At 35.8% G+C, this 27,670-nt stretch overlaps 1 long non-coding RNA gene across 1 annotated transcript; it reads right to left on the bottom strand.

The window, feature by feature from the left end:
* Positions 1-26,499, bottom strand: LOC145670580 (uncharacterized). Its single transcript, XR_014128346.1, has 3 exons — positions 26,412-26,499; positions 23,236-23,381; positions 1-260 (listed from the first exon to the last, which is right to left on the bottom strand). It is a non-coding gene; the product is annotated as an uncharacterized LOC145670580 (long non-coding RNA).
* Between the last annotated feature and the right edge of the window lie 1,171 nt (positions 26,500-27,670).

Genomic DNA, 27,670 nt, shown 5'->3' on the forward strand with positions numbered 1-27,670 from the left:
ATGACTCTTTTTTATTCAGAAACGTTACATGATACAGAAGTATGAATGTCATTTATGACATTAGCGTACCAAAATACATAAAGATCAGCAATTATATTTTAAAGACTTTTTAGTGACCTTTAGTTTGCAGGCTAGTGTTAACCACCAAAGATTGCTGTCTTTCGCACCCCTGGACTTGTGTTCTCGTGACGTAGCCTCATCAGATTCTCATTCACCGTCTTCTTACTTCTGGAATTCCATTTCCAGCTCTGGATAAGCCTCTATTGTAACCAATTTTATTAATCACTTAGATAGAAACAAACAAAACTATAAACTATTTTAGAAACACACACACATCTATATACATACATATATATATATATATATATATATATATATATATATATATATATATATATATATATATATATATATATTTGTATTGTATATCCTAAGGAAAATAAATCTATAATGGTTTCTGTTAATGAACTGTAAACTAAAACATTTAATTATCATTATTTATTGCGCATGTTGTCATAGAAATACCAATAAAAACTACCGTTAACTATTATTAAAGAATCAATTGTTTTGGTGCATTTACATAGAGTTTGTGCATTTTATTCGAACTATAAAGGAATTTATATGGCAACAGGAACTGGAGCTCTTAGAAAGAACTGTCGAAGAACTATAAAAATAGAGTCGCGTGTCCTATAAACTGTAAGAGAACCGTTACGTCTTACAACACATAGGTTCACAAATTACAATCAAACATTCTAAATCAAAAGTACGAAAAGACAGCCTCGAACGTAGTAATAGCCGCTGTATTATATTTGATTATTTCGAATAACAAGCAAACATTTTAAAATTGTTGATAGCCTTGAAATTACAAAATAATCACTGGCAAATAATGTTAAATTGGTATGGTCCTAAATATAAAATATTGAGATATATATATAATTTTTTAATCAGGCAGGGCAAAAAAAAAAAAAAAAAAAGCGCGCAAACCCCGCGTCCATTGTACACAGCTTTATGCCTTCATAAGGTATTTGCCTGAGGACTGTCTTATCAGGTAAATTATTGTACAATGTGTATTCATTAATTTTCAGTTTCATGTGTAGTAAAGGCTCCATGTCTTGATGAAGTACTAGCTACATTTAGTTTGTTTAAGGATACTTGAGTAGTTTATTCTCTGTATTCTGAAACAACCAATACATACAAGTAGAGTACTGTATTTACTGGGGAAACACTCGTTTATTCTTTCTTAACCCCATTCCCCATAAACCCGGGCTTTTCACAAACTTGGCCACCCTTCGGTCAGGCAGGTAGCCAGGATTTCGTAATAGAGGGGGTCCGTGACGAAATACTGTGGTTATCACACCTGGGGTTCGATCATTCTAAACTATTCTCCTGGCAACATATGTTGGTTCGTTTAGCCAGGATTTCGTAATGTGGGGTAAGGGGTGGGCGTGACATGAAATACTGTGGGGTTTCCACAAGAGGCTCGATCAATCTAAACCATTTTACTGCCAACATAGGCTACCCATATTGGTTTGTTAGGGCAATAAAATTACGATATGTTAGTAAGTATTTCAGTAAAAAACTATGAAAAAATCTCGAGTAAAAAAAGAATTCAAAAAGACATAGTCTTCCGAGATCATTCGAACTCGGTTATTCTTTCCTCTTCTTTTCCTTATCTTCGTTTAATGGTGTTAAAGATAGCAACGAGATCTCTTTCGGCAGTGAAGTCATCCTAGAATTGCCACGAAATTGAAAATTTCTTTAACAGTGGAATCTATGTTGTCACGCTTATATTAATGGTAATTGTTGACATTTCTTAATTTCTACATGAGAGTCTATCTGATCGAACCGGTTTATCGATCATCTTGTACTTTTAACGCTGATTCTTCTTTTTTATCGTTTCTTCCTTTTTTCATTTCTGATTTCGGACCCACCCCTTGGCTACGTGCCTGCTTCGGTCCACATTAGATCGAGTTTCCCGGATTCTACTGTATCTATTGTAATAAATTTCTTCTTCCGTGCAATAATTTTCTTAATTTTCGTTCTAAGGCTTAAATTATCTAGTTGGGTAACTTGTAAAATTCGCTAAACATGTCCTATTTTATGTGTTAGGAAGCATTCGATTTTTAGCATTTGATTTACATTATCTTCAATTAAAATTGGTCGAACGGTAATATCTACTTTGAACTGTTCTTTAACTGATGAAATTTGATTGTGCCAATTTTAAATAATAATAATAATAATAATAATAATAATAATAATAATAATAATAATAATAATAATAATAATAATAATAATAATAATAATAATAATAATAATAATAATAAACTCTGATAAACAGTAAAAAGGATAACCCATTAGAATTTTGAGTTTCGTACGGTAAATGTCAGATGCTGTAGGATGTTTGTTGGCATCTAAAGGGACCCATACACGCAAACACATATACGAAGAAATCTTTCAACATGCATGAAAAATGATAAAACTACAGCCAAGTTGATTGTGTGTGGCCTCCTTCATGCCTCGCTCATGCCTTGTTCATGCATGTTCAAAGTTAGAAAGTTTTCAAAATCTTCTGTAAACATGCATGATGGTTTTACCGTTCTTCATGCATGTTTTACCGTGTATGCGCTTGTTCATGCAAGTTGGTTGTTTCATATTTAGGTCTGCCAATCACAACAGCAGAAGAAATCACGTAACTCTTTCCTTCGATTCATTCTTCTACTAAGTTGGACAGCAAGTTGGTACGTGTGTAGGTAAAAAGAAATTCTTAAAACATGCATGATGAAACAAATATTTCATGAAAGTTGATCATGCTAGTGTGTGCGTCTATGGCCCCCTTAACGGCAAGATATGTAACTGCTACTACCTTTGTTTCAATACTAGAACATAGGATATAAATAGCTACATTTAAATTCACCCTTATCAGTGAAGATCTTAATTTTTGACTCCGTTAATAATCTTGTTTCTACATAATTGCTCTAGCCAACCATTGCAAAAAATAATACTCAAAAATTCTCTTTCGTTTAGGAGTTATCGTGTGGACTAACGGAGGGACATATTACTGTCGCCCGTTAAGATATTAAGGGAATTACTTTATTAATGAACTCTTCTGAAAATCACTCTAACTGTAAGTCACCGTTATTCGTTAAGATGTTAACGGATTGACTCCATTAATGAACTCTTCTGAGATAATCGCTCTAGCTATATGTCATCGTTATTCGATAACATGTTAACGGATTGACTCCATTAATGAACTATTCTGGATTAATCATTCGAGCTATAAGTCACCGTTATAAGTTAAGATGCAAACGGATTGACTGTATTAACAAAGTCAACCGAGATAATTACTCCAGCAATGTATTGCAGGAAACATAATTTAAAAGCTCGCTTCTGTTCTGTCGTAAAGTAACATACGTGCCTGCTATCATTGCAATAATGTAATTCGCATTTGAATGATCGTAATAGTGGTGAATCTTTGTCTAAGGGATGTAGTTAATATCATCAATTTCCTCTAGAATTACTGTGATCTTAAGTTAATAAAAATGATATTTTTAATTTATCGTTCCAAGTCTATGTCCTTTAGGCTAAAGAAGAAGGGTGATTAATGAAAATTATTGATTATGATGAAAGAATCGAAAGAGTCTAAGAGAAAATGGGAGAACTTCAGGAGAACCAAGAAGCACAATGTTGTGCACTACAAACTCATCTGGCTTGAGAGACTGGTGAGGAACCTCTCACCAATCATGAAAATTTTCCAGAAAATTTTCCGATTCATAACAACATATTCCACTTCTTCCTGCATCGCTGTTTAGCCGTAAAATTTATTGGTGATAAATATTGTGTGAAAAAAAAAAGTTTCATAAAGTGAAAATCTAACGATTCTTCATTTCTGCAAAAATGTTTCAAAAACTTCAATGTGTTCTTTCCTCAGAATTCACCTTTGATCTCACAAAATCATCTTTCGTCAGTTTAATACGCGTAAGACGAAGTTTTCTCATAGCTTTACTACTTTTCTGGATATACATACTGGCAACATAGATAATAAGTCGTGATAATATAAAGTACCTACTGTAAATTTTTGACTACCCAAAATTTCAGTTTAAGTAACTCATGAAAACAAATATTGAACATTTTCTTTAAAAAATCATTTAAAAGAAAAAGTAAAATGAAGTGTAAGTAATAAGTAAACTTGTGGTTGTAATTCCAATAAAATAATAAAAGAAACGTAAAAAGCTGCGCTATTAGGGCTGTGTTCTAAAAGCAAGAAGTAATTTCATTTTAATTTACAAAATAAAAAAATATATTTCTTCTTTGTTATATCGAGTGCTTCGAAACAACACCGACAAACTTTTGGTGGGCGATTCCTGACACCAACATAAGACAAAAAGTATAGACCAACCTGGGTGCACAAATGCTTTCTTTCGGAGTTATAAGCTGCCGAAAACATGAAAAAAATGAACTTTAAAGGTCTATAGCTCCAAAAGTATGGGGTCTACCGTAGTCGGATCAAGAGTTCACTTAGGAACTTGTATGTGCCTTATCCAAATATCCAAGTTACAAATCCTGTGGTACTTCCACGACAATTTTTCAGAGGGAGTTGGAAAGTACTTCAAATTATATTCCCGTAGCGAAACTTCCTCTATAAAAATTGCTTCGTGAGTGCCTTAGAATTCTGAAACATGTAATTTTGAATAGTGTGCTGCACATATTATTTCATAAGTGAAGTCTTGACCCGACTAAGACAGGTCCCATAGCTCTGGAGCTATGGACCTTTAAAATTCATTTTTTCATGTTTCCGGAAGCTTATAACTCCAAAAGGAAGCATTTGTGCACCCAGGTTGGTCTATACTTTTTATCTTATTTTGGTGTCAGGAGTCACATCCCAAATATTGTCGGTGTTGTTTTGAAACACCCTGCATACGTATTTGTTCTATCGAATAGTTATTTCTAATACATTTTTTATACATAATAATGGTAGTTTTACAATACAAAATATTTGCTCTAAGATATTGACTATTCAAAACTACAATATTCAAGTTCTTATTTACAAGTGTTAAACAAAATGAAATCAAAGAATTTCCTCTTATTTTCTGTAAGAAAAATTAATCTTTCATAAGGAAATCATATGTAGTTTTTTCTTTAAATATTCAGGCCTATATGTTAAGAAATAGTGGAATTTTATGTTTCTTGAAATAATTGATAAATTCATAAAGGTTTCTTTTCGCTTCCTTGTTACATTTTAAACAATGACATGATATATTTGTACTCAATGAACTCGATTTATGTTCTCTGCACTTTACACACACACACACACACACACACACACACACAGATATATATATACACACACACACAGAGAGAGAGAGAGAGAGAGAGAGAAACACTATATAAGTTTTTACTTTCCAACTTGAAATATTAGAAAATTTTCCGGTTCCCGAAAGCTAATTGGAAAATTATAATTTGTTGCTGTCTAACTTTCCTCTACAGAAATTCAATCTTATAGCTGGGGGCCGCGGTGGCTCAGTGGTAGAGCGTTCACCTCTGGTGCTTGGGGTCCCAGGTTCGATCCCAGCCCCCGCCAAATGAACTTTGTGGTGGACAAACACCGTGTGCGTGAGTTTTCTCGGGGTTCTCCCGTTTCCTCCCACTTTCTTCATTCCACTATTTCATTCATTACTCATCATCACCGTCTCCTTTAGCCTAACCGGCATAATCGTGGGACGTAAAACACAGATTTCATTTCATTTTTAATTTTTTTTTTTGTGAGATACGAACACAGTTACAAGTCGTTTCCGGAAAATTTCGCCCAAAGAAAACTCACTCACGAAAGTAAATTACCGGTACCCAGTGGCGTATTTAGGGGGGCTTCCGGGCTTAAGCCCCCCCCCCGAAATCTTACTTACTATAGTAAAGTATATGAAATATCTTGCAGAATTTTCACATTTTCAGGCAAAGCACCCCAAAAGTTAGCAAAGCCCCTCCCGAAACAAAATCGTAAATACGCCACTGCCGGTACTTCTTGTGGTTATTCGCGTGAAAGTTATTTATGCAATATACAGTAATAGAAATACCAATGAAGTATCTATTTGTGAAATCTGAACAAAATTGCTTCAGTTGTTTTTGAGAAAATAATCTGAAAAGAAACTCATCCCAAAAGTAAACTACCTCTTACGAACTTTTCATAAGGAATAATTTACACAACAGTATAGAGTTATTAATTAAATATTTATAACTAACTGACTCTAAAGCGTATGAAACCCGGAGGTTCAATGCCACGTTCACAATAGCTCTCCATTGACTTCTATCCGTAACCAATTGGATCCAGTTTCTACTTTGTATTCCTATCTCTGAGAGATCCATCTTAATATTGTCCTCCCATCTGCTCCTAGGTCTTCCTAATGGTAGCTTTCCGATTGGATTTTCAATCAAAACTTTGAAAACGTTCCTACTTTCTTCCATTCTGACTACATGACCTGCCTATCTAAGCCTCCTAGATTTGATGACCCTAAATATCTTTGGTAAACGTTCCTCATTAGGAAGTTTCCGCCATTCTCCATTCCAATCCCTTTGTTTCCAAATATTCGTTTCAGGAGTTTATTCTCATATACTCTCAGTCTACGTTCTTCCCTGAGAGTAAGCGACCATCTTTCGCGATCATAGAGAACAACAACCGTGATTATTGTTTTATATACATATCTTAAGCTTCAAATTCCTCGACAGAATTCGCTACAACAAAAGGTTTTGAACTGAATAATAACATGAATTCTCTGTTTTTAGCCGACATTTAATTTCTTCCTAAATATGGTTTTGGTCTGTTATTATTGATCCTACATATTTGAAAGTATCCACTTTATTGAAAGTATTATTTATAATTTATATGTAAAACTAACTAAATCACTTTAGTTGGTTTTGAGAAAATTGTTCGAAAAGAAAACTCACCCCAAGAGTAAACTACCCCCTTCTCGACTTTTCTCAAAGAAATGACTTATACCACAGTATGGAGTATTTTTTTTAAAAAAAAAATATCTATAAAATGTAAACACTTAGAGCTATTTTTGAGAAAATCGCAAATTTTGATTTCCACCCTTCAGTAAACCACCCTTACTTTTAGGGGTAGGAAGAAAATTTGATAAGCCTCACTGGAGAATCACATAGGAATCTTCAGTTTGAAAGGCTATGAAATGTTTAAATAAGTTAAAATCTCGAATTCGATCGATTTTTTCACAATCATCATACTTTCTATGTATAGTTTTTTTTTTGTATGTGTGTGTGTGTGTGTGTAAGGTATGCTCGGAGAAGGCTGCAGAACCTTAACTTCGCACGCAAAAGAAGTCATAAATAAACAAATAAATACTTTCCTTTTATAGCTCGAAAGTAAAATTGGCAGGAACTGTAGACGCTATTATCATTGTAGTTATAACAGCCACAATAGCCCTCGCTACCTCATATTTCAGTTTCGAATCCATGATTGCGCTCTTTGCTAGCATTTTTATACGTCACGAGATGACACTAATCGAAATACTAGTGTAAAAGCTTTGCTATTTCTAGGTGTTGAAATGTCAGTGCTCTTTGCTAGTGTTTCTTTTATACGTCACGAGATGACACTAATCGAAATGCTACCGTGTAAAAGCTTTGCTATTTCTAGGTGTTGAAATGTCAGTGCTCTTTGCTAGCATTTCTTTTATACGTCACAAGATGACAGTTATCGAAATGCTACCGTGTAAAAGCTTTGCTATTTCTAGATGTCGAAATATCAGTGCTCGTACGTCACGAGACGAAACTAATCGAAATACTTCCGTGTGAAAGTTTTGCTATTTCTAGGTGTCGAAATATCAGTGCTCTGCTAGCATTTCTTTTATCCGTCACAAGATGACACTAATCGAAATACTATTGTGTGAAAACTTCGCCATTTCAAGGTGTCAAAATATCATAAGTTTTTTGACACTATATCTCCTACAAATAACCATACGATAAATGCTACCAAGTCAAACAGACCATAGCATACAAACATTTTTATATAATGGAAAAGAGTAGTCACCAGTATTTTGATCATCACATCATATTTAAATTTTTTCTTCCACATTATGGATATATTTTTTTTTTTTAATAATGGTTTCCATTTATTCATTTATTTCAAATAATCACTTGAGTGTGAAAACTGTTGATATTTTTTCAAGGATGGCTGAGTTTATGTAAACAATTTATTTATTACATGTATTATTAATAAGCGAGCGGAAAATGAAAAGCAGTATTCCCAGAAAAGGTATTTCTATATTTATAATTATTAATATAAATATTATGTAATTTAAGCATGGTTTTATCAATAATGGAATGTAAATGTGTCTTTGTCTCTGTTTCTGGGATATATATAGCCTATAATGGTTTTTACTTACCCTGGTCCACTTATTTTTATGTTCCCAATTTACTGCCCTAAAAACTGTTAAGAGGCCTAATCACTGCGAAATTAAAATACCGCTAATTTTACAGTAATTATGTGATATCAATAATAGATAAAAAATAATCGAAAAATGGAACAAGACCTCCCAACACCAGTGGCGGATCCAGGGAAGGCGATGGGGGCAGTCGCCCCTCAGAAGAGGAAATTTTCTTATTTTATATGTAAATAAAACCATTCCAGAGTTTGGAGCTCTTAAAAGTAGCTCTAAAATGGCAGTATTACAACCCACCGCGCCGCGTAGAAGTCCGTCCTGGATCCGCCCCTACCCTAGACAATATTATTTTACGTGAGATGCCGTTATCACGAGCCACGTAGTAGCTTTCTGTTTGCAGCCATTTAGAAACGCGAAAATAAATGCCGATTTTCTTAATGGCTGGAAATCGAAAACAGATAAGTAAGTATCTCACGTAAAATAATATTGTCTAGGGAGGTCTTGTTTCACTTTTCGATTATCTTTTATTTATTTGAAGATATTGCATAATTAGGTCTACTGTAAAATTAGCGGTATTTTAATTTTGCAGTGATGGGGCCTCGTAAGGAATTCTGCCTACTTTCACTACGGTGTTGGTTTCCAACCTGAAAGACAAGTGAAGAGCAAGCAAGGAGGTGCAAGCTAGCAGAGTAACATACGTGAAGTGTTGACTAGGAACTGTTGTTTCATTAAAACAAAGTTTGGAGGGACATAGTGGTTCAGTGGTAGAGCGCTTATATAGGTGTCCGTGGTTCGATTCCCATCCAAGTAGGTTTGTGGTGGACAACCTCGTGTTCGTGAGTTTTCTCTGGGTACTCCCGTTTCTTCTTATAATCTCATTCCAGTGATTCTTCTGTCATCATTCACTTGCCTTAACACATTGACCGCCATGTGAACCATATGTGGTTCAGACTAAACTGCTTCGTAAGGCCCCGTGAGACATACATGGCTCACACTAAAACATTCCGTTGGGCTCCGTGAGCCATATATGTCTCACGCGTGGTCTTTTGTTTGGCATCTATCTGAGGCCCTACTGAAAGGATTATGTTTTCTTTTTCAATACGATGTTTTGGGTCAAATGTGCGACTATATTGCATGCACTTTAGCTTTTCGAACTATACATCCATATCCATGGAAAATATGGGAAAATGTTAACTTGCTGAAGATGTGAAAATGCAACTTGTTTGGGCTTTTATTCAGCCGTGGTACTTTGCAATTGAGAATTTAGCATATTCAAATAATATGTACCTAGAGACCTCAATATTCAATATTTCATGTTTCTGAACCAGATCTGACCTGGGGAAGGGGGGAGATATGCGTGAGCCACATATGGCTCACGAGGCCTCAGAGGAACAAATTTACGTCTAGGCCGGCTCACATATGACTCACAGTGCCTACACGTAAATTTGTTCCTCTGAGGCCCCGTGAGCCATATGTGGCTCACGCATTTCTTTTTCGCCAGGAGCCAAACCTGGTTCAAACAACTTGGAATATTGAATATTCAGATCCCTAGGTACGTATTATTTGAATACTCCTTCGTGGCTTGGTGGTGACCATAAAACAAATATACGTTGGCGCCATGGTCCATTCTCAAAAATGACCATTGGTATTCAAAGTGTTAATCATCGCCTCCCTTAGCGTAAAGACCAAGGATGTTATAAAATACAGGATCTGGATACAGGATACAGGATACAGGATACAGGATACAGGATGTTATAAAATACAGGAAAAGCAAAGAAGATTGCAATGATGATAGCCCTGTTTCGGTTAAACTTTCAGGTGCCGAAACTGAAAGGCGCGATCTGAGCAAAAAAAAAAAAAAAAAAAAAAAAAAAAAAAAATACAGGATCTATCCATACGCATCTTCATCACATGAACTCAATGAAGCCAAAAAAACAACCGAGCATCGTCTAAACCCACACGTCTGATTGGCTACTCTCGCTTCCGCCATGATTGTTGGCTCGAAACATTGCGATCTTAGTGGCGCGGAGTAGGCAGAGTAGGTGTGGCGAAGCTGTGACCTATGGCTTCACGATTTTGTTGCATGGGCAGATCCTCTATTTTGTAACATCCTTGGTAAAGACCATAATCGAAAATGGAAGTAGATTTGTACAACTTTTGGTAGCATTAGAGGAATAAAGTTCAAGATGGAAGATATTTTTCGGACGCTTAATCGATCACAGAAAATGCCATCTCTTTACCTCTTACCGTTCCTGCTCTATGGAAACTCATAGTGACACCGGAAGTGGTACCAGTAAATGTCTATCCTTTCCGGTTTTAATAGAGGCAATGCACGTGAATATTGAAGCATTCCTTCAGACGCGATATCGCTTTGAAAAAAGGAAAAAGACTTGTAGCCGTTTATTTATAGTTTTTTTTTTTTTTTTTTTTTTTTTTTTGTATGGTGATCTCCGTTGAAAGTGGAAATAGTTAATTTCTATCACTTACGGCTTGTAAAGAATTACGGATGAGATGGTACCCATTGTTGGGATGCTCAATTGATTACAAAAAAGAGAAAAATGCATTCCTACTATCACTAAGTTTTTTTATGTATTAAAATCAATTTTGAAATCGGGAGTAATAGTAAATTACTACCACTTCCGATATTAGTAGAGACGTGCAGGTGAAAATACTATCTTTTTTTGAAATGCTGATTCGATTTCAAGAAAGCCACTTGTCGCTATTTATATATTAAAATACTAGGGATATATGTTTGTCTCCAAAGAAAAGTTTATATGTTTGTCTCCAATCCTTTCGACAGTGAGATCTCGAAAACCACAAGTGCTAGAAACGTGCCGTTTTCACTGATCGATTCCGAATTTTAAGATTGGCCAGTTCTAATTGAATATTTAAAAACAACATGGCCGTGTTTCGTTTAATACATATTTAGGGGTGCACCGAATGTGGATTTTTAAAAATCATATTATCCTACGAGTTATACATTCCAACACCACACAGTTGTATACATGGGTTGTATATCTCTCAGGACCGTTTGTTTCATGGCCAAATGATAATGAAAAAAGAAGGATAACCATTTCTCTTGTCTACGATGAATCTTTATTGTTTAGAGTGTTTTTCCCAATGAACACCATATATCATTGACATGATAATGAATTGTGTGTGTAATGTATTTGTTTATTACATACTGCATGCAAGAAGAAAGAAAACACTAATCATACATGAATTAGAAACTCCAACCGGAAGTAGGCTCAAATCTTGCAAACAGTGCGAGATATTTAAAAAAATAATTGAAAAAATCCCCCTTTATGATACCCCTTGGCGTCCTTCACTTGTGTCTGTAAAGGGACATGTACAGATGTTGTCAGGAATGTCAAGGAAATTCGTGCTCATTAGTGAATGATGCGCTGTGTAGAAAGTACAGGTTCAGCTAGAATACTACTCTAACCTTGTTATAGTGATGAACATTGAACCCGAAAGTTCGTAATTTCAACTACTTTCTGCACGAATGCAGAGTTAACGGAAAGAAGTGGAGTGTATTAGTTGCACGTTGAATCGATTCAAACAGACAATTTCTCGTTATCTGTTATATGATCTATGGGAATCAACGTTGAAACCTGAAATTGTTAATTTCTGTCACTATCGCTTTGATTGGTGGATTAACGGAGTAGGTGGAGCCTATTTGTGAGACCCTGAGTCGACTCAAAGGAAAGAAGACTCCTTTTTGGTCTGTCTCTTATAGTTTTTGCTCTACGGAAATTAATATTGAAACCAGAAGTAGTAGAAGAGAAATATAGATGAAGATAACATCTTTCCTACAGCATTGAATCGACTAAAAGAAAAACGCTTTCTATTCCATTTGTATTTCTATGTTGATCAAGGTTGAAGCGGAACTGCGTGTTGCCACAGTGACCGGCGTAGTTGTTCATCGTGACCAAGGATGTTATAAAATAGAGGATCTGCCCATACAACAAAATCGTGAAGCCATACGTCACAGCTTCGCCACACCTACTCTGCACACTCCGCGCCACTAAGATCGCAATGTTTCGAGCCAACAGTTATGGCGGAAACGAGAGTAGCTAATCAGACGTGCCGGCTCAGACGATGCTAGATTGTTTTTCGGCTTCATTGAGTTCATATGATGAAGATACTTATGGGCAAGATCATCTATTTTATAACATCCTTGATCGTGACGCGCTCCATTCCTATTCGTGCAGAAAACAGATGAAGATCATTCGCCATTTATTCCTCCGTGACTACCAACCACAACAACAACAGATGAAAATCGTGTTGCCAACTGACTAGAACAGAAATGGTGGACACTTTAAAACTCGCGTTATTTATGGGGCACCCTTTAGAATGTTATCGGAAAAAATGGAACCTACCTTTAGAACGCTGAATCGATTCCGAAAAGCTGCTTCTCGATATCGTCTCAAGGTTTTTGCTCCGATATCTGTCGCAAACGGACGGACTACCATACCGTGCTATAAGATTTCCAATACTTCCGCATATGGGCACTCTCCTGGCTCAGAAAGTCTTAAAGGACACCGTACATAAAGCATTGAATTTTCTCGCCTGTTCGATTTGTGTGGCTTTTGAATATGCTGTAGCTGAGGACCTCCCTGTTAATTGTTTATATGGGGTCAACTCCCTATGATCAACCTTGTGACCTCCAGAGGTCACCAAAGGTCACACCGTACAAACAGCATTGTATTTCCTCTTCTGTCCGATTTGGAAGGAAATTGTCTATATGGGGTCAACTCCCTATAACTAGCCCCGTGCTCTCCAAAAGTCACACAACGGGTGTTGGTAGAACTGGTTCAAACTTAGCATACAAAATATAGTTGTATGTTATACTGGGCTACGACAAATGAGGATAATCCACATAACGGTGTGACTTTTGATGACCTCTGGAGGTCATAGGGAGTTGAACCCATATAAACAATTGACCAGGGAGTCCTCAGCTACAACATATCAAAAAAAAAAAAAAAAAAAAAAACCAAATCGGAAAGAGTAGGAAATGCAATGCTTTTTGTATGGTGTGACTTTTGGTGACCTTTGGAGGTCACAGGGAGTTGGCCTCATAAAAACAATTCACGAGGGGGTGCTCAGCTACAACATATCCAAAAATCACCCAAATCGGACAAACGAAGAAATGCAATGCTTTTTGTGCGATGTCCTTTCTTAAGATTTTCTTAATACAAATAAGAAGTACCAAATGTAATATAGCAACCATGGAGATGGCCACCCCTAGAACATTTTCTTCGGGCGCCCATGCTTTCGCATAATATAGTTTGGAAGTCTAAAATGTCGCGTTCGCTGTAAGAAACAACAGAGAAAAATCCAACAAGAAACTAAAGGACCAAAATAGAACATTATTTTTATAGTAATGCTTCTAAAGATAAAAAGAACTCTATACAGTTGCAGGTGTTCGTACGAGATATGTTTCTAGCAATATCTTCACGAACAAGTGTAAAGAAACCAATTGTGTGGAATCTGCACGAGTTACGGAAGAAAATAACTTCGGTGTTCTTCCGTAATTCTTCCCCGGAAATAGGAAGTAACTTCGTTGCAGTGTTGTTTCTTGCTGAAGTAACTATGTGGCATTTATAAATGATTCCAGAAGGCGGGATGAAAAGTATTTATGATTTTTCCGCATTGGCTGTTTAGCTCCGCCCTCTCCATGTATCTTGCTCCAGCTGCAACAGAAGAAAAAGCTCATTAAAATGTAATGTACTATCGTTGACGATGTAGTCTGCAGTCTCTGTATTACGTATATTACTGAATTACGTACTACAAAAAGAATAAAATATATAGTAACAGTACAGTATGCTTTTGCTGCAAAGAATATTTGAAATTTGGGATAGGGTTTAAATTGTTTAAGAATTGTTTTTATTTTATGTCATCCCGTTTACGAGAAAGAGTAACTAACTAACTAACTAACTAACTCTATGGTCTATGGAACCCGGAGGTTCAATGCCGCGTCCACAAAAGCTCTCCATTGACTTCTATCCTTAGCTAATTGCATCCAGTTTCTACTTTGTATTCCAATCTCTGCGAGATCCATCTTAATATTGTCCTCCCATCTGCGCCTAGGTCTTCCTAATGGTCGTTTTCCGATTGGTCTTCCAGTCAAGACTTTGAAAGCGTTTCTACTTTCTTCCATTCTAGCTACATGACCCGCCCACCTAAGCCCTCTCCTAGACTTGATGACCCTAACAATGTCGGGTAAACCGTATAAATTATGTAGTTCCTCGTTATGAAGTTTCCGCCATTCCCCATTCCCGTTCCTCTTGGGTCTAAATATTCGTCTCAGGATCTTGTTCTCAAATACTTTCAGCCTATGTTCTTCCCGCAGAGTAAGTGAGCATGTTTCGCAACCAAACAGAACAACAGGCATGATTATCGTTTTGTGATTATGGCATTATTTTAAGCTTCAAATTCCTCGACAGAATTCGCGACGACAAGAGATTTTGAACCGAATAATATCACGAATTCCCTGCTTTTAGTCGACATTTAATTTCTTCGTGAATATGATTTTCGTCTGTTAATATTGATTCTAGATAGTTGAAACTATCCACTTTATCAAAAATATTATTTAATATTTTATTACGAGAAAGATTATTCTACGAAAATAATGTCATTCCTATTGCAGTTTCTTGTTTCACACTGTACTTAAATAAATACAACGTTGCGAATTTTCCCACTACATCGGGTGGATTTTCCTTTTGATACCGCCCTCTCCCTATTCGATTAAGCAACTTTGAACAAAGTATTGTCTGTACACCGTCGAATTACCGATGAGATGGATTTGCGGAAAAAAAAAGTGTGCCTTTAAAAATCACGTTTAGGCAAGAAAGAAGAAAAAAATCTGTTTTATAACATAACAATTGCAACAAAAGACATCCGTATAATATTGAAGTCCTCAGTAATGTGTACCTACTTTCAGCATTTACTGCGTTTCTGGCGTGGGACACCCTGGTTCGATTCCTGACGAAACCTTATGTGATTCTGATTCCACGCTAAGCTGTAGGTCCAGCTCTCATATAGCCTCGCTACTGAAAGGCATAAACTGACAATCAAAGCAGATCTACTGCGCCTCTAGTAAATAAGGAATCTTTGGCCCCCATCTTGTAATATGTGTTTCAAATTTAGACGAAATTACGAAAGTCGTTTTGCAGTATCGAAACGTAACTTTTATTAAGTGACAATATACAGTATACGTTTCTGGTGCGAAATATTCGGACACTCACATGATAATGATAATGATAATCCTTTCAACGAATTGACATTGTTCCCAATGTCTCGATTGGTACTTCCTTGGTCAAATGTAGAAGTCGAAAGGATTTTTAATCAAACGAATCTCGTAAAACCCAAACCGGAAAAAGATTTGATTTACAGTTTACAAACCGATTATTATAGTGATTGACCCATGTTTAATCCTGAGTTATAAGTTTGACAATAATAATAATAATAATAATAATAATAATAATAATAATAATAATAATAATAATAATAATAATAATAATAATAATAATAATAATAATAATAATAATAATAATAATAATAACAATGGTTTTCGTGGTAGAAGCTCAAAATTTTCTCTGAGCAAGTGACTCATTCCTGCTTTTAAAAAGGCGTCACTAGCCACGGAACCCATCCGGCATGCATATATTCGAAATACACTCGGCCCTAGCCAGAAGGCATTGTAAGCGAGTTACGTTTGGCAACATCGCACGGAAACAAATGTGTGCTGAATTGCATTCTAACCCGTTCCTACTACTACTACTACTACTACTACTAACTAACTAACTAACTAACTAACTCTATGGCCTATGGAACCCGGAGGTTCAATGCCGCGTTCTCAAAAGCTCTCCACTGACTTCTATCCTTAGCTAACTGCATCGAGTTTCTACTTTGTATTCCAATCTCTGTGAGATCCATCTTAACATTGTCCTCCCATCTGCGCCTAGGTCTTCCTAATGGTCGTTTTACGATTGGTCTTCCAGTCAAGACTTTGAAAGCGTTTCTACTTTCTTTCATTCTAGCTACATGACCCGCCCACCTAAGCCTCCTAGACTTGATGACCCTAACAATGTTGGGTAGACCATATAAATTATGTAGTTCCTCGTTATGAAGTTTCCGCCATTCCCCATTCCCATTCCTCTTGGGTCCGAATATTCGTCTCAGGATCTTGTTCTCAAATACTTTCAGTCTATGTTCTTCCCTCAGAGTAAGTGACCATGTTTCGCAGCCATACAGAACAACAGGCATAATTATCGTTTTGTATATTTTAAGCTTCAATTTCCTCGACAGAATTCGCGACGACAAGAGATTTTGAACCCAATAGTAACACGAATTCAATGCTTTTAGTCGACATTTAATTTCTTCGTGGATATGATTTTTCTCTGTTAATATTGATCCTAGATATTTGAAAGTATCCACTTTATGAAAAGTATTATTTAATATTTTAACGCATCCATAATTTGCTGTATTCCGGTCTCGACGCACTTCCATGTATTTAGTTTTCTCTGCATTTACTTCTAAACCCATGTCCCTGTAAGTGTTTAATAAGATCTCTGCATTTCTTTCTATTGTTCTCCTATCATCCCCTATTAAATTTACATCATCAGCATATGCCATAACCTGGTGAATACCGTTCAACTCTAGGCCCTGGTTGCTATCTTTGATTTTCCTTATAGCGTATTCCAGAACGAAGTTAAATAATAATGGCGACAACGCATCTCCTTGTTTCAGGCCATTTTCGATGTGAAAGCTCGTGGACAAAAATTTTCCTGGTCGTACTTTACTTTGGGATTCATTTAAACAGATCTTAATTAATCTGATTAGTTTTCTCGGTATTCCAACTTCTGTAAGAACGTTGTATAATGTTTCTCTCCTAACCGAGTCGTACGCCTTTCTAAAATCAATAAATAGTTGATGTACCGCGGTATTGTATTCCCACTTTTTTTCGAGTATTTGGCGAATGGTAAATATTTGGTCGATAGTTGATCGATTTCGTCTAAATCCGCACTGATAATCTCCAATAATTTCATCTGCGTATAGGGTCAGTCTTACTAACAGAATATTTGAAAGGATTTTATAGGATGTTGACAGAAGAGAAATGCCTCGATAATTATTACAGTCAGTTTTGTCGCCCTTCTTGTGAATTGGAACAATGATTGATTCTTTCCACTCTTGTGGCAATTTTTCCTTGTTCCAGATAAGGAGAATGAGTTTGTGTATCTTGTTTCACAATTTTTCGCCTCCAGCTAAAATTAACTCAGCCGGAATTTCATCTACACCCGGAGATTTGTGTTTCTTTAATTTCTTTATAGCGGTTTCCACTTCTATTCGGTTGGGTTCTGGAATGTACGGTTCTGCGCTGTGTATCGCCTTTTCTCCACGCAGAATAGTTTTTGGTTGCGTGTTAAGCAAATCGTCAAAGAAATCTTTCCATCTATTTAAGATGCTATCCGTGTTAGTGAGAACTGTACCGTCAGATTTCTTTAATATATAAGCACGAGGTTGATAGCCTTTCTTAAATTCGTTGATTCCCTTATACATGTCCCGGATGTTTTTATTTTTACTATTATCTTCAAGTTCCTTAATTTTAGCTTTCAGAAAGTCGCGTTTCTTTGTTCTAAAAGTTTTGGAAGTTTCCCGCCTGATATCTGTGAAATTTTGTGTAGTTATTTCATTCGGATGTTGTAGCCAGCGTAATTTTACTACAAATACTAATACTAATACTAATACTTTTACAAGTACTATTACTACTTTTGCTATGGATCTGTATAGACAAGGGCAAACTTATTTTAATGAAAGAAGTTTAATGAAAATTTAAAAAAAAATAAACGTTAGATCACTTTTTGAATATTATTTTTAATTTTATTAAAGAAGTGTTATAAAAAATTTAAAAATAATAAAAAAGAATTTCCTTATGCAGGGTTCGAACACACACCAACAACGGTTTTCCTTATTATATTGTTGCGCTAGCTCACTCAGCTACGAGAGCCGACCGCACTTGGGGTTTACTTTGTGCTATATGTAGGTGATGTGATGTCAGAAACATGATCGCGATATACACGTCATTTATTTTTCCTACCTTGTTGCCAAGCGTAACCCGTTCACGATGCCTTATGGCTATAGTTCAGTGTATTTCGAAAATACGCATCCGGCATACACCTTATGCATATTAAAATGCTAATGCGTTATGTTTCCAACGTACCTCACATTTATCTTCAAATTTTTAGCTAGTTGGTTGTGGTTATGATGTGTTCCTCTAAGATGGCGCCATTCACTTGTACAATGGTATCTTCATGAGTGGCAGACTTTTTCCGTGAGTTAGAGCAAGATATACAAAGACCTTGTAAGTATAAAGTATCAGTCTCGTATTGAGACCCAGTTGGTGCCTCGTAAACTACACAAGTTGATTCTATGTCGAACATTAGCTTTGAGGTTGCAAATATGTTCTTTTCAAGTGAGATGTTTGTCAACGATGACGCCAAGGTACTTCACACTATTTTGTAAGGTTAATGGGGAACCTAAGAGTGTATGATATAAACGCTTAGGGTTTCGAGTTGGACAATATTTGTTTTGTTCGAGTCCAAATAACGTTATTTGTGTTTTTGCTGCGTTTAATTTCAGTTTCCATTTGAGACACCAACTAACAAGTTCATCGATTGCAAATTGCATTTGAGCGTTAATATGAACCACTGAGGAACATAATGCTACGTATACAGTGTCATCAGCAAATTGTAGAGAATATATTAGTGGTTGAGGATATGGCATATCAGCAACATGTACAATGTAAAGTAGAGGTAACGAAACAGATCCTTGTGGCACTCCAGCACGAAGTACAAAGTGGTAAGATTGAGTCTTATTAATTTGTGTGAAGGCTAAACGGTGATGAAGAAAATTGGCTGTAAGTCGGGCGTATGTTAACGGTACAATACGTAGAAACTTGAAAAGAAATCCCTGATGCTAGACTGTATTGAATGCAAGTTCAATATCAAATTAAATTAGTACAGAAGGCAGTCGCTTATTAAAATGGTTATTGATATAGCTAGATAGTTTCAGAAGTTAATCAGCAATACTAAATAATGGTCGAAACCCGGCTTGTGTAGATGGCAAAAGAGAATAAGTATGTGAATAAGAGTGAAGTCGTTTGACCAGAATTCGTTGCAATGTTTTGCTGAAGACATTTGTGAGATCGATTGGTCGGTAGGAGCCTATGTTCGTAGAATCTTTATGTGGTTTTAGAAACACCATTATTTTGGTGAGTTTCCAGAAGGTAGGGAAAAAGCCTGTAGTAAGAATAGCCATATAGAGCAGAGCTAGGACAGTATAAAATGTCGACAGGGTTTGTCGAATTTAGTTGTAAGTCATAGTATCTGCTTTAGGAGCTGTATTATGTCGATTTCGGAGAGAAGTAGTTAAAACCGGTATCGATCGATTTGTTTTGTCAAGCTGAATCGATTAAGGGTCTTCTCTACAGCGAAATTAAACTACCGCTAATTTGAGAGTTTTTCTGTAATATCTTCAAAACAAATAAAAGTATTCGAAAAGCAAAAACGTATTGAAGTAGACAATAGAAATTTGCATGTGATACCTTTACCACAATTCAGAACCCGCAAAAAATGCTAAATCTATCTACAGTTTCAAATCGAAATCAGATAGATGAATTGTGATGACGGTATCATATGGAAAATCGTGTTGTCTAGTTCACTACGTTTCTCCTTTTAAAAATTCTTATTTATTTTGAAGATATTACAGAAAAACTCTAAAATTAGCGGTAGTTTAATTTCGCTGTAGTGAAAACCCTTAATATATAGATTGTCTCATTTGTTGCTGATTATACTCCACTCCCGATAACTAAATTAGGATCTGTAAACCGGAAGTAGTTTAAATCGGTAACGATCGATTTGTTTTATCAAGCTGAATCAATTGATCTGTAGATTGCATATGTTTCTTGTTGATTATACTTGGTTAGTAAAATAGACTCCGTAAACCGAAAGTAATAAAAATCGATATCGATTCATTTGTTTTTTCAAGCTGAATCGACTGATATTGTATTTTGTTTGTGATTATACCCTACTCCCGGAAACTAATTTATTCGTTATATAGTAATGCGGGAAATAAAATCTGGTGTTTTAAACAAATTTTCGTTGAGTGTAATGCAATCGACTTAATGCAATGAATGATGCCACTGTTCATTCCACATGTCATTCAACAACTGAACTTCAACAAGTCGAACTTTTATTAACTTGCAAGGCCACCAACTCATTATGAAGAATCAGCAACATCAGGATCTTCTCTGAGTTTTGTACGCTGAGCATAATAAACTTCATTTTTGTGTTTTTAGCATTAATTGTAAAAGAATACTAGATCGGAAGTGCGAAGTTTAAACAGTTGCTCTTTACATAAATTACACTCAGAAAAGATAAAATTTTATTTGGCGTACGTAAAATTGTAAATGAAATGAAAATGAAATGAAATGTTTGAGTTTTACGTCCCACGGTTATGCCGGTTAGGCTAAAGGAGACAGTAATTATGAGAGAAATGCTGGAATGAAGAAAGTGGGAGGAAACGGGAGAACACCGAGAAAACCCACGAGCACGGTGTGTGTCCACCACAAAGTTCACTTGGCGGGGGCTGGGATCGAACCCGGGACTCCAAGCACCAGAGGTGAACGCTCTACCACTGAGTCACCGCGCCCCCCTACATAAAATTGTATGTGAAATATTACTATTTCAATTTGGTAGTAGTAGTAGTAGTCTGCGAGAGACCGGAATATAAAATTTTACTTCGGCAATGTAAGTGGCAGTGGTAGTAGAATTGTCTAGAAAAACCTTGGTCAATTGATCACATACGGCATGTCGTTTCATTCTATCATCGTCACTTAACTTATTTATGATAGTTTAAATGACTCCTAACTTAGATTTAAACATTCGTAATCGATGTGTACGGCATCCCCGTTTCCTGACCTCACAATCGGATTAATTTTTGGATGAGTGTTGAACGGATGCAGCAGCCGTAGCATAAGTCTCTTCTCTCGTTGAAGGTCATCCTGGGTGGAGACTGTATTTGAGGCGACCTGGTTTGAAAAGCTTCTTCTATTACAGTGCTGTTTGTTGAAATTGTAAAGCTAACAATTAAATTGTTAACTAAACCAACGCTTTGGATGTCCGTTGATGATTTACCTTTGAAATTGTTCATAAGCCTACGTGCTAATTTACAATCCGTTCACGGTATAAAGTCACTTATTAGTCATCCACAACTATCTGTAATGTAACAGTAAATTACACTTACAAGGGGTCTTTTTCTTGTTTCATTAGAAATGTGGAACGAGACTATGGTATATCGATTTATGTTAGTGGACAAGAAAATTCATAGGCGGGAAAAAACCCTCGATCGCAACCGCCCTCATTTGTCAGAGTATTGTTGAATGTAATATTACATTGTAATATATGTTTAACTGTGCTTCTATGCATATTTTTCATTGAACTCGCTCCACATTTCGTCTCATTATCCACAACGTGTTGTGTTGCCAGTACCACTACTCCCGCCATAACTACGAAACGGTTGAGATTGAGGGTTTTTTCCGCCTATGGATTTTCTTATTCACTAACACAAATCGATTGACTATAGTCTCGTTCTAAATTTCGTGTCACACCAGAAAAAGGTCCCTTGTTAGTTTGAATGAGACAATTCAAGAATACCTGCAATGAAGCATGCAACAATTACGTCAGTATCTGTAAAGAGACACATACAGAGTAATCATTAATACCTCACATATGAAGAAGGTATTAGAACTTTAGTCTCACCGTATATTTGGTATTTATCCATCACAACTGTGTACGAGCGAATAAAATACCCTGTTGGTTCACAATCAGAAAATACTAGCAAAGGACGAGCAAGTTAGTTTCAACTTTAATAACAAGTTATAATCTAAATACAGTAAAACCTGCCTTCAACGGACCCTTTATTAAACGGAAAACTGTCTTAAAGGGAAATATTTCATGGTCCCATGGATTTTGGAGTAAAAGACATGTAAAAGTCCCTTCATTAAGCGGAAACTGTGTTATGCGGACAACGGAAAGCAAAATAAACCTTTAACGGAAAATTCTGAGTTTCAGACTACATCGTTTAGAAAATTTTTAAACATCCTGTGAGAGGGTATACATATACTGTCTGCGATAAATACTTCATTCTTTTGTTAAATCTTTATGGGCAGTGTTGACCTTCGTCAATCACTACTCATATTGAGCTCCCACAATTTTTCGCTAGTCCTACGTAGCATGTCAGCTGTCAGTCTTCTTTGTAGGCGTACTTCTGTTCCGCTTGTGTAGCAACTAGCGACAGCCAACAAAAATGAGAAGAAAACTGACAAAACAAAGTTCTGGAAAAAAGGAATTGAGGTAAAGCAGAAGTTATATATCTCCATCACGTGTCGTGAAAACAAGGAGGAAAGAGTTCAGAGGACTTTCAAAATTCCAGAGAAAGCTTTTCTGTCTCCTGAAGTATACCGTAGCCAAGTAGTAGCAATGTATGCAAAAAAACCTGCTTGACTATTGGGAAAAATAAAGGAAAGTGTGCACAGCATATTTTGTGTTTATTTTAAGTTTTTTGGGTATTAATCCGTAGAAAGAAAAAGTACTGTAATTGAACAAGTTGCGTACGTCAATATATTTTCTCATTATGTCCGTTATAAGCATATATATTTTTTAACGGAAAGGTCTACCTCCATTAAGCGGAAACCTCTCTTTAGCGGAAATTTTTTGCGAGTCCCGCTCGATTCCGCTGAAGACAGGTTTCACTGTATATTTTTACTCAACAACTTGAGGCTTACCTGTAGAGCAAGATGTCCCTGTTTTGAACCCACTCGATATGAGTTTATGGTGGACAGCAGTGTTTCTTCCAGACCTGTTTTTTGGGGGCACTGCCCTCCGGAGCTCTGAGAGTCCCCCCCGGAGGAGACCAAAATAATACGTTAGCCTAAAGAATATAAACATGAGACAAATAAATTAAAAATACCGTATAACTTACACTAAAACACAAATTGCTGAGTAAAGCAACGTTTATTATAAAATAATAAATATGTAACAGTTTCGCCAACTAACATGTTGGCTTCATCAGACACTCTCTATACTGTCTTCACAGTGTCTGACAGTGACTGTCTTGACTTTATTATAAAATAATAAATGTGTAACAGTTTCGCCAACTAAGTGAACATATTGGCTTCATCAGACACTGTCTACACTGTCTTGACTTTATTATAAAATAATAAATGTGTAACAGTTTCGACAACTAAGTGAACATATTGGCTTCATCAGACACTGTCTACACTGTCTTCACAGTGTCTGATAGTGACTGTCTTGACTTTATTATAAAATTATAAATGTGTAACAGTTTCGCCAACTAAGTGAACATATTGGTTTCATCAGACAGTGTCAAGACAGTCACTGTCAGACACTGTGAAGACAGTGTAGACAGTGTCTGATGAAGCCAATATGTTCACTTAGTTGGCGAAACTGTTACACATTTATTATTTTATAATAAACGTTGCTTTGCTCAGCAATTTGTATTTTAGTGTAAGTTATTCAATACAGCAAAGCTAGTATGAATCAATTGGTTAAGAATATGGGCAAATCAGAGAATTTTAGTGAATTGTAATAAAAGTTTAGCAGAGAAACACAACGCGTTACAAAAAAAGACTTTGTAATGGATCTAGGTGCTTGTTATTTTGAGAAAATGATTGAAAAACTCATTTTTTTTTCCTTGTGTATGTGCATGTTATGTTATGGAAATGTCATAAACGTACATAAACGCCATAGACATAAACGAGACGAAACCCTAGATTTCAACCCAATAGAGACGCATATTATGCAATAAAGACAGTTCACGTATTATTGGAATCAGCTATTGTGGTCTAAGGTTGGTCAAAGTTCTATTGTGTAACGAGTAATACAAGGGTACGTGTTATAATGTTAAAAATGGAAAAACGCTTCAATATTTCTTGAACGAATCGGGATCGACTTAAAACTATGATGGTACTAAGATATGTTATCACATATAAGGTACATAAATTCTATCAATCACTGATCTTTACTTGGAGTGTTCGCAAAAATATGTAGCAAGATTGACCTGTGCCTTCAAGCTGAGATAAACCACTTTCAACATATTTAGTGTACTGTAGTGTTTCCATATACCTCTTTGTCATAAGCCACCTCGTACCGATTTTTTGAACGCAACGAATAAGAACAAACATTAGGTATAGACCAACCTAAGTGCACAAATGCTTCCTTTCGGAGTTATAGGCTGCAGAAAAAAAATTAAAGGTCCATTGCTCCAAAACTATACGACCTACCGTAGTCGCGTCGAGACTTTACTTAGGAACTAGTATGAGCCCTATCCAAGTATCCAAGTTTCAGAATCATGTAGTACTTCCGCAACAACTTTTATAGTTGTAGTTGGTGAGTACTTCAAATTATATGCCTGTAGCCAAACCCCTTCTATAAAAATTGTTGCATGAATACTTTAGGATTCTGAAACATGTGTTTTTGGATAGGGCATATATTAGTTCCTAAATGAAGTCTTGACCCGATTACGGTAGGTCTCATACTTGTGGAGCTATGAACCTTTATAGTTCATTTTTTCATGTTTTCGGCAGCCTATAACTCCGAAAGGACGCATTTGTGCACTTTTTATCTTATCTTGGTGTCAGGGATCACCTGCCAAACGTTGTCGGTGTTGTTTTGAAACACCCTGTATATATATCGCTTTATTTTGGTTTGTAGAATAGTGCTCTGTAGTGTGTGGGCGCCATTTTTTGAACACCCAACATACACAAAAAAAAAACAGTTGTATTCTTCAGTAAATAGTATAATGGCTAATCATGATATCACGAAAGTGAAAATGGGAAACTCCTGAGGAATGAGAGAGACCAACGATAAACTTGCTGCTCTATTTTGTTCTTATGGAATGGTTATTAGTCCTAGAAGCGACAGTCCTATTAGCGACAGGAATGGTTATCTGTCCTATGAGCGACCGATTCATTTACGGAGTTTATGGAAGATGATAAAAGATTCCCTCTTGTAAAATATGTTTGCTTCTGGCGTTATTAGCATCCGAACAACCTTTCCATGAAAAATGTACGTGCCGGTGATACTGTTCGTCAAAAATATTTTCCCTATACTGTGAGTGCAAATAAAATTTATCTTAATTTTGAAGTCGATTTGACATAAAACATAGCAAATAACTTAACGAGACAACAAGGATATTTCCATGAAAAATATATTAATATATAATTAATTATTGAAAATCCAATTGTAATATCCAATTGCTTCAAAAGCTCTGCCTTCTCTACTTAATTTAATTCAAATCTAATTACTCACTAAGCAAAGCAGTATTTATATTTTAGAAAAGTTAAACATGTAACTGTTTAGCGAATTATGTACTTTCTAGACTTCCTAAGATTCTATGAATAAAACGAGAAAATCATTTCCATAATAAAAGTCAATTTTTGAGATCCCTTACATCTGATTAACTATTCCCAATCAACGCCATTCTTAGTATGAACGAATCGGTGACTCATAGGCCAGTTAACAGATCGAATCGGTTGCTCAGAGGACAGTTAACAATTCCTGTCGCACATAAGACTATCACAACTAGGACGACAGCTATGGAATGAACAAGAACAATTTCCTTGTGTACTACTTTAAATTCAATGTATTACCCGTTGCAGTTTATAGGACATATAAATAATTCCACTAAGAAGGACCAAGATGTTACCGCTTATAAATTGACCTTTCTACAGCCACTGCACTGTACGTTTACGAGAGGTTATTTGAAAAGAAAAAGAGTGCAATATTGTTTGGCAATAAAAGAATGTCTGCAGCTGAAATGCAATCGTAATTTCTGGATTTGTGGGCTAGGTTAAACAAGATATGGGTGGTTAATAAAACACTCCTAACTTTATATGTCCTCAACAATTCCCAGCAGATTTTGGTATTAGATATTCCTTACCTTTAAGAACCAACTGCTGATTTTAACAATGTCGTTAAAATTTAATATACCGTTACATAATAAGTGATATCGAATTCTTTAATCAAGTGCAGAATTAGTGCGCATGGTCTTCAGTTCGAACTCCTGTAAGTAAAGAGAGAAATGATACCATAAAAAAATGGCGATATAGGTAAAAGTAATTACATATACAACAAACAGTTGTGACTGATGTCAGTTATTTTGACAGTAAGGTTAACAAATATCTTTATTTCTTGTTTCCTGAAATTTAATATATTTTTTTTTTCTCTCAGGTTGTCTAAAAAGTATTGAGCCTTTAGGATTGGGATTGAGATTTGGGATTAATTGGGATTAATTTGGGATTCAAAAGTTAAAATTGAGAGTAAATTCATTGGAATTTGAAAATATCATTATGAAACCACAAATATCTACACTATTTTATTCGATATCCTACCACTTTCCTGGCAGCTCCTTAATCCCTTGGATATACTATAGACGTATTACAGAGTGTCCGTAAAGTCGCGCAACCAAAAGTTTGATTGCATTTATCTTTTGCTCTAAGAATGACACTAACTTGTCTACTTTAGGACAAAGAGTTAGGATTTTTTCACACAATCGATATAGGGCGTGTACGATACACGTCACATAAATCATATAAGGGCAGCATACAAAGAGAGCTTCACCAACTTTGCTCATATAAGGAGCAAAGGAGCACCATCAATCAGAAAAAGCAAAATATTTTCATATTTCACATCATTCGGCCACAAAATGTGCAAAGATTCATTGAACGGCCTGACAACTGTCACGTGATTCGTAACTGAAAATTCTTTAGAGTCTAGCAAGAAATGTTGTTTGGTAGTTATTTCATCCCCACTTTTCTAACACTAACAGAATTACCAGTTGCATCAATGCTCACCCAAAATGTTTCCATTTCACATATGTTAAGGTTTCTTCATAGCACTTGGACAGATAGTTTCTCGTAGTTCGTCTGCAAGATTTAAGTTCGTATATTTAGTAAGAAAATTTTGGAGCTCGGGGTTGTTTATCATATGTAGCTAGCATGTCATTATTAAATCTATTCTTTTCCCGATGTTAATTTCTTTTGAGAAAAGAAGAACAATTCGTTGTGAAATTTAGAATAAAATAATGGGAAATTATTAAAAATACGTATTTATTACAAAAATGTCCAAAATATTTTCTTTCAGAAAATATGTATTTTTATGTGAAACAAAATTTGTAATTTACACTTGCAGACTCTTGGG

Source organism: Thermobia domestica, chromosome 14 (assembly GCF_964235325.1).
Source record: "Thermobia domestica chromosome 14, izTheDome1.hap1.1, whole genome shotgun sequence".
NCBI lineage: Eukaryota > Metazoa > Arthropoda > Insecta > Zygentoma > Lepismatidae > Thermobia > Thermobia domestica.